This window comes from Diabrotica undecimpunctata, chromosome 7 (genome assembly GCF_040954645.1).
Source record: "Diabrotica undecimpunctata isolate CICGRU chromosome 7, icDiaUnde3, whole genome shotgun sequence".
NCBI lineage: Eukaryota > Metazoa > Arthropoda > Insecta > Coleoptera > Chrysomelidae > Diabrotica > Diabrotica undecimpunctata.
The window spans coordinates 157,425,686-157,440,360 of NC_092809.1; positions in this window are offsets into that span (position 1 = coordinate 157,425,686).

Consider the following 14,675-nt stretch of genomic DNA (forward strand, 5'->3'; position numbering starts at 1 on the left):
TCAGATCACTACCAAAGGACAATTGATGAAAGAATACATGATCAAATTGATAGCTCTTAATTATTGGATATCATCCTTGATAGTGCCAAATAAATCGGAAGCCCGCAACAACAAAATCAACATAGTAAACTGTCTGATAAAACTAAAATAATGCTAAAACAAAGAAGGGAAATGAAAGTAAGCAGCAGCATACAGAGAATACAATACACAGAACCTTGTAAAACAATGAGAAAAAGTATTAAGGAAGACATAGGAAAATACAATGAAAAACAATGCAATCGAAAACAGGAAAAACTATAAGAAAACAAGAAAATCATTAATCATTGGGAAGAAGCAAATCGTTGCTCTAACAAACGAAAACACCACAATTACAGACAGAAATGAAACAACTCGTAACTAAATTCTATAGTGAACTATACAAAGCCTCTGACACACTTGAAGAAGTAATCAGTAACCAAGAAAATGTACCAGAATTCCTTCCAGAAGAAGTAGAATCTACAATAGCAAAAACGAAAAGCGGTAAAGCAGCTGGAATAGATGGTATAACAGTAAAACTGCTTAAATACGTTGGCAATAAAACCTGGAAAATCTTAGCATGCATATTTACAAACTGTCTAAGATCAATGCATATCAGACCACTCGAATACAGCAAACATATTTCTCATTCAAAAGAAAGGTAGCAAAGAGGATATCAAAACCTACAGATCTATAAGTTTACTACCAATCGTATACAAGATATTCACAAAGATCATTAACAATAGATTAACAAACGCATTAGATGGTGCACAGCCGAGAGAACAAACTGGCTTCAGAAGTGGATTCAGTATCGTAGATCATATTCATCTTCTTCTTCACGTGCCATCTCCGCGACGGAGGTTGGCAATCATCATGGCTATTCTGATCTTAGATGCTGCTGCTCTGAATAATTCAATTGATGTGCATCCGTACCATTCCCTCAAGTTCCGCAACCATGAGATTCTTCTTCTTCCTACACTTCTCTGCCCTGGATTTTCCCTTGTATAATCAATTAAAGTAGGTTGTATCTCTCATTACGCATAACATGCCCCAGGTATTGCAGCTTTCGTGTCTTGATGGTTTCCAATACTTCCATTCTTTTGTTCATTCTTCTCATGACTTCGTTGTTTGTTACATGCTTGGTCCATGATATCTTCAGGATTCTTCTATACACCCACATTTCAAATGCTTCCAACTTTTTGGCAGTCGACGCGTTAAGTGTCCATGCTTCTATCCCATAAAGCAGAGTCAAGAAAATATAACACCTTGCCAGCCTAACTCTCAAGTCCAATTTTAGTTCTCTTGCACAAAGTACCTTTCTCATTTTATTGAAGTTTGTACGTGCTTTCTCTATTCGAACTTTATCATATTCATACACTTCATATTCACATCATATTCATACACTTCGAGAACTAATGAGTAGAGCTAAAGAATGAAATACCGCTAGCATTAACCTTAATAGATGTCGAGAAGGCTTTCGATTCTGTATGTCCCAAGACAGCAATAGAAGCTTTGACAAACATAGAAATAAAATTAAAAAGACAGTCAAGTTTTCATTTCACGTACAAATCGTCTATGTATCTGTTGATACGTATTTCGCTTTAATAAAACTCATCAGAACAGTTATTCATAGGCGTTCTCAACGTGAAAATTAATCTTTTCTGTCTTTGGGAAGCAACGATAAAATGGCTTCGAAACGGACGCAATAGCGACATCTGATATTAAATCCGTAAAATAGTTTCGAAACACAATTCAGATAACTGCCTTAATCTGGAGCCTTCTAAAAATTGCAAGACATAGCCAGACGTTGATAAAGATGTTAAAAGAGACATGGGGAATCTAAATATTCTCTTTAGATTCCCCATGTCTCTTTTAACATCTTTATCAACATCTGGCTATGTCTTGCAATTTTTAGAAGGCTCCAGATTAAGGCAGTTATCTGAATTGTGTTTTGAAACTATTTTACGGATTTAACGTACATAGAAACTTTAGCAAATATATACAGACAAGCAAAACCAAAGGTAAAAATTTATGAAAACACTCCGATCCAGTGTCTATTATAATTTTAATTGGTTTCTCGTTGACAAATCCATCTACAAATTTTAAATTTATTCCAATTCTTTGATCATTATTTTCTGCGAGTTGCAGCAGTTTCCTGCCTGTTGCTCTTCAGTGCTTCTCCTTTCGTCGCTTTGTCCCTCTTCCTAATCTTCTATCTCAGTATTGTTGACCTCTCGCCTATTTTCTCTTATTTTATTTTCGATCTGTTTTAGAATCATAACAATATATATATATATATATATATATATATATATATATATATATATATGTATATATATATATATATGTATATACATATATATATACAATATATATATATATATATATATATATATATATATATATATATATATATATATATATGTCTTTTATATTTTTGGGCTATACACTATAAACAGTATTTTATTTATTACTTCATATATTTATTACAGTGTGCGACAGGGATGTATATTGTCCCCATTATTGTTCAATACATATTCAGAGCACATTATGAACCTAGCGCTAACGGACATAGACCAGGGAATACTTATAAACGGAGAACGATTGAACAACATAAGATACGCTGATAATACTGTCATTTTTGCAGACAGTCTTAAAGGTCTGCAGACACTTGTCTCCAGGGTGGCAGAAGTAAGTAGCAGGTTTGGGCTTAATTTTAACATCAAAAAAATCAAATACATGGTTATAAGCAAAAATAGGATACCACCTGGTCAATTACTAGTTAACCAACAACCTATAACACACATCACCAACTTTTGTTATCTGGGTGCAAACTTAAATAAACAGTGGGACCAATCGACGGAAATTAAGATAAGAATCGAGAAGGCAAGATCAGCTTTCGTCAAAATGAAAAAAATCTTTAACAGCCACGATATAAAATTGGAAATAAAAGTTCGTTTACTAAAATGCTACGTATTCTGCGTTCTTTTATATGGCGTGGAGTCATGGACCTTAACTGAACCATCACTGAAGAGACTCGAAGCATTTGAGATGTGGTGCTATAGACGCATGTTGAGGATTTCTTGGATAGACAGAGTTACCAACAAAGAAGTACTACATAGAATGGGTAAAGAGCGCGAACTAGTCATAACCATAAAATGTCGCAAACTAGAATACCTGGGCCATATAATGCGCAATGAACAACGATACAACCTACTTCGGACCATACTTCAAGTTAAAGTGCATGGGAAAAGAGGTCCAGGACGAAGAAGAATATCCTGCGAAAATGGTTTAACTTAACCACTACCGGACTTTTCAGGGCAGCAGTCAACAAAGTCAGAATAGCCATGTTAGTGTCCAACATCCGTAACGGATAGGCACCATAAGAAGAAGATATTTATTACAGAAGTTCCCGAAGATGATACGTTAAATAAAGAAACAAATATTTCTTTTAATAACAACATTATATTTAAAATTTACATATTTTGTATATCGTTTAAAATTTTGTTCATTCAAATCTCAACTCGCACAACTCTTTGCAACAAAACAACACTTTTCAAAACATGTTCAAATTTTGCAGGGTGTAGATTGGTGAGGTTATATAAAACCGATTTAAGTGTCACACTTATGTCTTACTTATACCGTTGATAGAATATTCGAAAATTTAATCAACCCTTAGGGGTGTACTGATAGAGCCAAGCTTTATCACGAGTGGCAATGTGCCTCAAGAAATCATCGTCCTCTGTTCGATATCGTACCAAAAGTCTTCCATGTATGTCGAGAAGGTTCGCTTTCTAATCTTTCGTCAAGAGGTGGGTAAAATGATTAATTGGGCATTCCTATACGATATTCACATTTTTTTAGTAATTTCGCATATTGTGAGGGGGCAGTCTCATTTGTTTCATGTGTTTCAAACACTTGTTTCATTGGTGCTTGTCTGCGGTCGTATCTCATAGTCTACTCTTGGTCACTGCTCTACACTTCTCTACTCTGCACTGTCTACTCTTGACCATCGGAAAATCTTTTGTGCCAGTCGTAGACTTGGGCCCTCGAAAGCGTTTTTTTAGCGATCTGTTAGTCGACGAAAAATTTAGGCAGGCCCGCGACAAAAATTTAATAAGTAATATTGCTTTGCTCAAAAAAAAATGAGCACCTCTGACTCAGACATGATGTTACTAATGTTACTAACAACCAATCTACTCTGGAGAGCCGAACCGATTTATTCTTTTCCACTTTACATCCCCAACTAAAATATATCAAGACGAAAACACATTACTGACTTCACCTAGAAAATATTCCTTTGTCAAATTTATTTTTGGGCTTCGTTTGGTTCTTGTTAATATAAGAGCCCTGATGACATGTTTAAAGCATTTCTTGTTTTGATTTGTTATCTATACCATAAGCGTTGAAACTCCTAAAGGGGAAGATATTTAAATTGTTGTTGTTGAGTTTATTGATTCCTTTCTTTTGTTTAGTTTTTTAAGAGTAGTGTGTGTAACTATGTAGCGATAACGGTTCGACTTATTACAATCGATGAAATATTAAGGCATAATATTTTTTTTCTGGATTTCGTCCTTTGAGATCTACTATAGACAATGTTTTACATTTAGAAAGTCAAATTAATGAAGCCTTCTGTAACAAACAGAAATGCATAGCTGTTTACTTTGACATCCACAAAGCATTTGACTTAGCATGGTGACACAGAATATTAACAAAGCTGCAGACTTGGAAAATTTAAGGAAACATGTTGGCATTTTTGAATAACTTTCTAAATGAACGAAAATTTTCAGTACGTAGTAATGGAGAACTTTCTAGTATTAAGTCTCAAGACAATGGAACACCACAAGGATCTGTAATTAGCCCTACACTTTTTTTAATACCAATGTTGGTGTTATAAAAAATCTCAAGAGACCTGCACAGGCTAGATTATATGCTGATGATATGATAATGTTTATCAAAAGGAAAAAATATTAACTCGATGGTCAAACTTTTACAAGAAAAGAACTAAATAAAATTGAAAGTTGGTCTAATAGGAATGGATTCTATTTTTCAGCTGACAAGACACAATATATTATTTTTTTTTACGACGAAACTTTAAGTTGGAAACCACATATTAAAAAATTGGCGATATCATGTCAAAATGGTATAAATCTTCTAAAATGTTTAGCCAACAAACAATGGGGTGCTAACGGAGATACTATTACTGTTGTATAGAAGCCTAATCCGATCAAAATTTGACTACGGATGCATTGCATATTCTTCAGCGTCGAAGTCAAATTTAAAAATCTTAGACATTATACACAACAATGCATTACGCATAATCTCTGGAGCTATAGAACAACTCCTGTTGCAAGCCTCGAGTGGGAACTTGGAGAGCCATCATTCCATGGACGACGGAAATTACTTAGTCTATCTTACGCTTTAAAACAATCATCACTGCAACCTGACAACCCTTTTGTTACTCAGTCACCGTTATTAAATATCAATATAAGAACACATTTGCCATTTCAATTAAGGATCAAAAACATTTTAAACTCTATTGAAATTTTTAACTTTCCTTCAACACATTCAGCAAACGTAAACACGTCACCTCCCTGTTTAATACCTTTGCCAACTTTAAATTTAGAACTATTATCTATCATAAATCTGAAACTAATCCACAAATATTTATAAGCAATTATAATAGAATAATTTTGAATAAAATCCTTTATAAAAAGGTATATAAAAAACCCAGTTGGGCTATGTTGAATTGACAAAACGTTTTCGGAATAAGTATTCCATCATCAGTGTCCTAAAATAGTATTTAACCACTTAATTAAAAAGAACATGAAATAATTTAAGTTTTGACTAAGGTTAATGTAAAATGTGGTTTATCATTTATATTATATATATATTATATATTATTCATAATAAATATCTGATTGGATGTTGACAATGTTTATATTCATGAACTTGCAACTCAAGAAGTTTTACATTTTCCAGGTACCAGATGTTGTTTTTTGACATACAGGGCCTAATATAATTGAGTTATAAGTCAATTTTTACATGAACTTTATATCATAATAGTTTTATTTCATTCATTGAATAACATCCTCACATATTAAATATATCAATTCCTATACTTTTTCAAGAACCCAACTTTCCACATGTGTCTAGTTTCCATTTTCCAGGTACCAAATGTTATTAAAACATAAAGGGCCTTATATTAGATTCTTTTCATCACACCACTTGACACTGTATAGTTGGTTGCCTAACTATAATCACATAATTTTCTCACCACAATTTCATTTCACATACATAATTTACAACAATAACATTGGTGGTTGATACTGTTATAATTTTATTTTATTTCAACTTTCACAATTTTAAACAACGTTGGCTTCTGTCTTAAATAGACATATACAGTTACACTGACTGCTCTGTCATAACTTCCGTCATAACCTGCCAAGATTGTCATTTCAATCAGTTGCTTTGATAAAGTCCTCGTAGACATACCGTCTCAGGACTTGCAACTTAATGTAGAGTCATATGTCGCCATGTTACCAATCCAACGGTAACTTTAACATCTTAACTGTAAATTAGACATAATGTAAACTAAATTTCATTTAATAATTTTTAAAGGGTTTTTACCCACATATTTAGTGGCTATATCCATGTATTAACTAGTAAGTATTAACCACATTTTACATTAACCTTAGTCAAAACTTAAATTATTTCATGTTCTTTTTAATTAAGTGGTTAAATACTATTTTAGGACACTGATAATGGAATACTTATTCCGAAAACGTTTTGTCAATTCAACATAGCCCAACTGGGTTTTTTATATACCTTTTTATAAAGGATTTTATTCAAAATTTTTTAATATATGGTATACAGCCAAATACAGGAACTTTGTTTCCTTGTGGATTATAATAGAATACTTTCTTCTTTCCCTGAATATATTCAAGCTTACACAGATGCATCTAAAATAACTTCTAGTGTAGGATCATCATTTGTTATAAAAGACATAATAAGAAGTTTCAAATTGCCTACAAAATCCACTGTGATAACTGGAGAAATGTATGCAATATACAGAGCTCTAAATCACATACAAACAGTCAAACCAGATAAATTCCTTATTATTACTGACTCAATCAATTCCCTCCATATACTGTCAAAAATGTAAACTTGCAACCCTATTACTAAATTAATTAAAAACAAGATGCAGCAGCTGGAAAACAAAACATTAGTCTTCGTGTGGGTACCATCACATATAGGCATTAAAGGAAACGAACTAGCTGATAAAAATGCTCGAGAAATAGCAAATTCCCCAAATATCAGACCGATAATAAAACCATTAGCAGAAGATCTCAATTCGTACTTTAAATAAAAGCTGATATGTAATTGGACTAAATGTTGGGAAGAAAAATCCTCAAAGTTAAAAGAAATTAAACCAAATTTTGGACGATGGAGTCCCTAGCCGTTTCCTTTAGGTTGTATTAACCAGACTCAGATTAGGACACAGCAAACTCACACATGAATATCTCATGAAGAAGGAACCTCAACCAAAATGTACGAGTTGTGACGTGCCGTTAACAGTGAAACACGTATTAACGGAGTGTCCCAAATATAGTGTTGAAAGACTATATATATTTAGGGATTCTACAGTATTCACTGCCTTCCCCCTCTCAACCGTTTCCATATCTCTCTGTTGTTCCATTCTCCATCGTTTAGGCCTCTGTTACTCATGGCGTCGTCTACTTCGTTCCTCCAGGATTTTCGGGGTCGTCCTCTTTTCCTCCTTCCTATGGGGCTCTATTCGGTTATTCTCTTTATCCATCTACTGTCGCTAGTTCTTCTTACATATCCATACCACTTTAGTCTTTTTTGTTCTATATATGTTAGTATGTCTGTTTCCAATGATGTTCTTTGCTTTATTTCGTCATTACTTCTCCTATCCATTCTTGTTACTCTGAAGTATCTTCGCAGGCATTCCATCTCTGTTGCTACTATCTTACTGCTGTTTTTCTTGTTTATGATCCAATTTTCAGCCCCATATGTCATAATACTTAGCACTAATGTTTTATAAATCTGCGTTTTTGTCTTCATATTTAGGTGTCTGTCCCACCATACTGAGTTAAGTTGTCGGATTGCTGTTCTTGTTTGTCCTAATCTTTGTGTAATTTCTTCCTCTGTTGTTGCCTTTTTCGTGATTATAAACCCCAGGTATTTGAATTTATCCGTTCCTTTGATTGTTACGTTGTCATCAATCTGTATGTCTTCTATGTCTTCTTCACTTGTAGATAGGAACTCTGTTTTCGCGAGGTTAATATCTAGGCCAGCCTTGGTATATTCTTCTTGTTTCTTCATCATGTTTCTTCATCATGTAGTTAAGGTCATCTTGGTGTTGTGCAATCACACTTGATTGTCTGCAAAGCTTAACGTATATAGGTATTCGTTCCGTACCGGTACTCCCATGCCTTCACATTTTCTTTTCCATGTAGTCAAGGCTTTCTCTAAGTATATTTTGAATAGGGTTGGAGATGTGGAACAACCCTGCAGGAGCCCTTTTGTTGTGGTGAAGTCTCCTATGATTCTTGTTCCCATTTTAATGGACACTTTATTTTCTTTATACAGAGCTTTTGTGGCTTCTATAAGTTCCGTCTGTATTTCTAATTTGTACATTGCCTCCCATGGTTCTGACCTCGGTACAGAGTCATACGCCTTTCTCAGGTCCACAAATGCCAAGTGTATACCTCTATTTTTTGCTTTTTTCTTTTCCAACAGTTGTTCCAGTGTGTATATGTGGTCTATGCATGATCTTCCTGCCGTGAAGCCTGCCTGATCCTCACCGATTTTGCCTTTTATCGCTTGCTCTATCTTTTCTCGCAGTATCTTCCCATATAATATTCCTATTGATGATATTACGCTTATTCCTCTGTAGTTTTCGCATCGTTTTCTATATTCTTTCTTAAATATAGATGTCATATATGCCTCGGTCCATTCCTTTGAGAGCTGTTCTCCATTTATGGCTTATGAAATATCCCTTGTACCAACCGGTGTAATTTTTTTGATCGGTATTTTATAAGCTCAGCTCACCTGAGTTGAAAGACTAACTAATAAAATTCCATCAGTTATAAGAGATATTTTTACTGAGTGCACCAGTGAAAATATTGTGAAATTTTTAAGAGACTAACATATTGAACCACATATAAGTATGTTATTTATTTGTCATTTGTAATCATTATTGTTTACATTAAATCCATCCGCTGATAACCAATATGGTTGATCCGGCTGCCTTTAAATAAAAAAAATTAATTTTTCATCCTATATTAGTTTATTTTTAAAGAAAAGTTGGCAAACAAAATATACCCCCAAAATTCTTCTTCAATAAAAGGCAACAAAGACAACGAAGTTAAAATAAACTCTAAAAGTCTTAATTAATATTCCTAACAAAATGAATATAATTCCTTGTCGGCAAGTTTATCAAAATTCATTATATTTCACGAAATATACTTGCCACGAAAATACGCTATGCAAATGTAAATGAACCGTCAAGTTGTGGAGTAGAAAAGAAATACAGAACCGTATCTTTCAAAAAGTAGAAAACGTTTTTTGTCAAATATAAAATTTAATATATGTATCACAGTCTTGTTAATATGTCCTAATTTTTTAAATTTAATTACAAATTAATACATTGATGTCTAGTTGCATTTTTATTTATTAATGCACAGAATATTTTAGATCAGCGTGTTTGTTTGCTGCCGCCAAGAAAATTAGTATAGCCAACGCACAATAATCGAGCTGAGCACATCAAGGAGTCTTGGGGTTGATCTAACAATATAAATTGCTTAGGCTGGCCATTACAGTAGAATAGAAACAAAACCAAAATACTGGAAGGCCACAAAATTAAATGGTAAATGTGAACGTGAAAATAAAAAGTTTAAAAAAAATGAACCAAAGAATGATGGTGGTAGGTAGTCAAATAAAGTCCAAGAAAAAAAATAAAACGGAAAGAGGAAATATGTAAATATTGACAAAAATAAGTTTGATGGAAGTGTTAACACCATTGAACGAATCTTAGATAATTCTGTGGTTAGCATTAAATAGGAATTCCTGGTGCGTACGTTTGTTTGAGACGATTGTAAAAGATATTTTTGACAGATATTTAGATATTTTTGAAGTAACAACTCGTGTTAGAACAGGTGTCGGAGAGAATAATATACGACAATAAGAGTTCTTTTATCATACTGATTATATCTTGATACAAAAGATTTATTCTGATAAGTATTTGACTAGATGGAAATTTTGTGTCATTCGTTAATTCAATGTGGTACTCTATAGATGAGTGACATAATGACAACAAAGAATAAAATTATGAATAAATTTATTGGGCAAGGCAAGATGTGGTAGCAGTAGATGTCAAATTGTTTAGAGCGCAACTTAAACGCCCCATAATATAATGATAATCTAAAAATATACGGATTTGAAAGTTCCTGGAAGGAGGGAAGTCAATGAAGGAAATTAATATAAGTATGACACAAGATAGAAACTTATGGAGAAATGTAATTAGGTATACCCATACCACATGAGGATGTAATTGATTACCTTTATAGAAAAATGATTTTATTCAAATCTTATTTTAAATTTCACTCATGCCAATGTTGTTATCTCGAGTATAATTTTCAAGAAGGAAATCTATACTATTATGTATACACAGGAGCGGATGCAGGGCGGTCTAAGAAGCTGTAGACCCTCTCTATTGTATTTAGTCTATAAATATTATTTTTCTACAGTTTTAAAATTTCCCAACTTCAGCAAATGGACGCCGACAATACGAACGTAAATATTTTAAATTACGCAGCACGATTGATTTAAATTATTAATTTAGGCACCAATAAGTTTTCCACATTTTAAACAATGAACAGTAGGTATGTCAGAATGCATTCGCAACGGCCGAGCCTATGTAACAACATTGGAATATTCCGTACAGTTTGTTTGCCATTATACTTTGGTTCGAGTGTAGCGAAACTAACGGTATTGTTACCCTATTCTCATTCCACAATTCTGCCTGGGTAGGTAGTCTGACTAGAATCCAAAAGAAATCATAAACCTTTTCGCAAGAAAATATCCTAGACGACTCTAACTACGTTAAACTGGAGAGTATATTGTAGCGTTTTTAAATAAAACGAGCGGTTCGAATTTATATAAATATATTTATTTATAAGTTTACAGCATCAAAATATCTTAGCAACTAAACTCTACTGATAACATCGTTATATATATACCAAAAGTATTGTTCTAGAATCATCTTGAGTAGTCCCACCTCTAATTCGTTGTTTGACGAGTCGACCTCTCCCGCGCTCGATACATCTGTGGAAAGTTCTCGGCGCTTTCGAGATGCAACCGTTACATGAGCCACGCCGAATGCATGTTCGTAACAATATAATTGATGTTAAGGATTTAAATTTTAGCAAATCAAATTATTCTTTAAGTTGTTTTTTTTTGATAATTATTCAATTTACAATAATAACTACATTTAACTGTAAGTAGGCTATATAATTATTGATTTTGAGGATTTAAATTATGTAATATTATTAATAATAATAATGTGTTGTATGTGGATCATTTTAAATTAATGGCTTCCGTTCTAAACCACGTAGACTAGATGCTAAAACCTGTAAAAACCTTCTCGAATGATGTTAGTACGCCTCTTGCTTTAGACAAGTTCCGTGTTCTAAATATAGTCAGAGGAAAGGTTCAGCCAGAAGGATTCGGTAAGCAGAATGGCTAAAACATTGAGGCCTTGAGAGAAACTGATAAATATAGATATCTCGGAGTAAAGCAAGTGCGAAAAATTGACCATAGGCAAATGAAAACCAAGATAACTACGGAAATTTTACAAAGGGTAAACAGCTGCTTCGTTCACACCTTAACAGTTAAAATTTGTTTAAAACACTAAACAGCTACGCATGTTCTGCGCTTAGCTATTCATTTGGTATGATTAACTGAACCTAGACGAATATAGAAAATCTTCAGCAAGAAGTACGAACACACCTCACGAATGCATAAAAACATCATCCTCGTAGTACAGTTTAAAAAACGATATTACCGCAGTATTTAAACGGAAGGGGACTTATGGATATATGTAAATGAGCAAGTACAAAAATAGATTGCTAAGTTAGATGACATAGCACCGCTTAAATTGAGGGAATCAGATTTGCGCATAAACTACGGCGTCGAACTGTTGCTTGACATTGGGAAAGATGTTCCCTGAAACAGAAGGTTCCTTGCTCGCCATTCAGGATCAGGTTATTCCAACCAAAAATTACCTAAAATATATCGTCAAGACCCTCAGGTCCAAAACTCATGACTTACTAGGAAAGATCCTTAATCAAGAGTTTGCTATTAAACTGGGACTTTTCCAAACCAACCATCTTCCATATTAATTCGTTCCTGGAATATGCTTCAGAATGACAACTACAAGCTGTACTGGAACCGCACTGTACTCGCAGACAAACAATGGCACATAATAGACTAGATCTCATGTAAGTTAATAAATGAACGAAACAAACAACACTAATTGATGTGACAATACCTAACAACAATAATCTGCATGTTAAATATAACAAAAAGAGACGAGCCCAGAAGAAAAAAGAAAAGGTTAAGAGAAACGAATGAATTGCATTCCGCGTGCAAGATGAGCAAAGAAGAAGAAAAAAATAATTTTGACGAAATGATTGTCTGGAATTCCGATCGACGATTAGTCGCTCTTCGTTTGCATTTGTTATTGTCCACGTTTCACTACAATACATTACTACGGGTCGTATGACGGATTTTCTAAGGTTTTGAGGAGCATAAAGACATCTGTTGCCGACTTGTATCCTGTTGTTTATTTCTTGTGATCCGTTATTGTCTTCAGTTATTGTTATTCCAAGATATTTAAAATCTCTTTCGCTTATTAAAACCTCTCGTTTGCTTTCTAAAAATGCTTTTATATGGCTGTTGTGTAACAACGAAACGGATAAGTAAGAAAGTTACTTACGTACTTTTATTTTAAGCAATATTAATATTTTTAAACTCGTCCTGAAAATTTTGCGCCATGCGATTTTTAAAGTTAATCACTTTTTTTGAAAATCCACCCCTGATTTATAGCCATGGGACCAACAAGCTTATAGCTAAGCGGTTTTCTGTGTTCTCATCAAGGGAATTGCGCCCCCAATTAGTCAACGGTTAAATTTCCTATTTATTTTGGCTCACTCACTTAGCAAAGCCTGCAACTCCGACACCGCCTCAGCCCAAGTTTAAAAATGTCCTTGTGAAACAAAGAGCAGATTATTAATTTTATTTTTTATAATTACGAATAGTTTTTACTTTCTAGTACTAGTTTTTACCAATATCTTCCTTAATTTTATATAATTGAGAAAGACATTTATATAATTGATGCATTTCACAAAATTGAGTTAGCTTAAGATGAAATTTTTTTGAAATAAATATTTGAAATACTTATTTCGAAAACTTTATTCTTATTTTATTTCGCTGATAACACTTTATCTTTTATATATCGACACATTTATTGAATAATGTAACAAAATTTGCAACTTTATAGGAAAAAATGCAGAAATAATTTTTTTTCTAACAAATATATTTTTTTACAAATTAAAGGCAGATATCGAGCACAGTTCTTTTCGACAAAGTACTTTTGATCTCAGAGCATCTTCAGGGACATTTTGTTAAAAAATTTGGCTATCCAGCACATTAACTAATTGTTGCGTAACAACAATATTTAATATTCTTATTTAATTTTATATCGTATCATTATATCACACTGTATATTAGTTTAGATTTATAAAATTCTTTTGTACCATCTAATAATCTGTACGGCGCCGATAGCTTGCATTCCAATAACTTTCTAGAAATAAGCTTCTAAAATCATCAAAGAATCATAACAATGAAGGCATTAATGATTTCCAAATTATCGGTTTGAGTAATTCGAAAATTCCCAACATTAACGAAAGTTGAAAAATACCCTTCTCAGGTAATTTTTCTAATAAAAGGAAAGTCGGAGGTATTTTAAATGTAAACATATCCTTTATATACGTCGAGGGGTTCAGGGGAGAGATTTCTAAATGTTAATAAACAGTTAATCATTAAACAATAGTGCGAGACAGATATTTACATAACACCAAGTGCAGGTTGGTTTACTTTTTATAATATAGAATTCTTGTGACCTTTTCGTATTCTTTTGCATTTAACTTTAATTAACTTTGTTTTATTTGTTATTCATTTTTTTAATTTATTGTACCCGTTATCTCGAGATAAGCCCATACACAGCGAAGGAAGATTTCTATAAGCTTTGGTTGAATTTTTTTTTAAATATTATCAGGCTCTCTTCGCTGATAATTTAATTTGTGCATGATTTTATTATACTTAGTGCATTTGTAGAGTTATTTCTTAATCATAATACTGTTTATTTCTATATGTATACAACCATTCATTAATTGATGGTGCATTTTTTACTTGTTTACATACAGCCGCCTATATAATTGTGTTTTTGAATATATTGTTTTGTTTTATCAATGAATTTTATTTCTCGACTCCTAATAAGTTTCCTGATAAAATAATACCTCTAAATATTTGCTTATTACTTTAAATTATTATTATACCTTCGACAAGAAGAA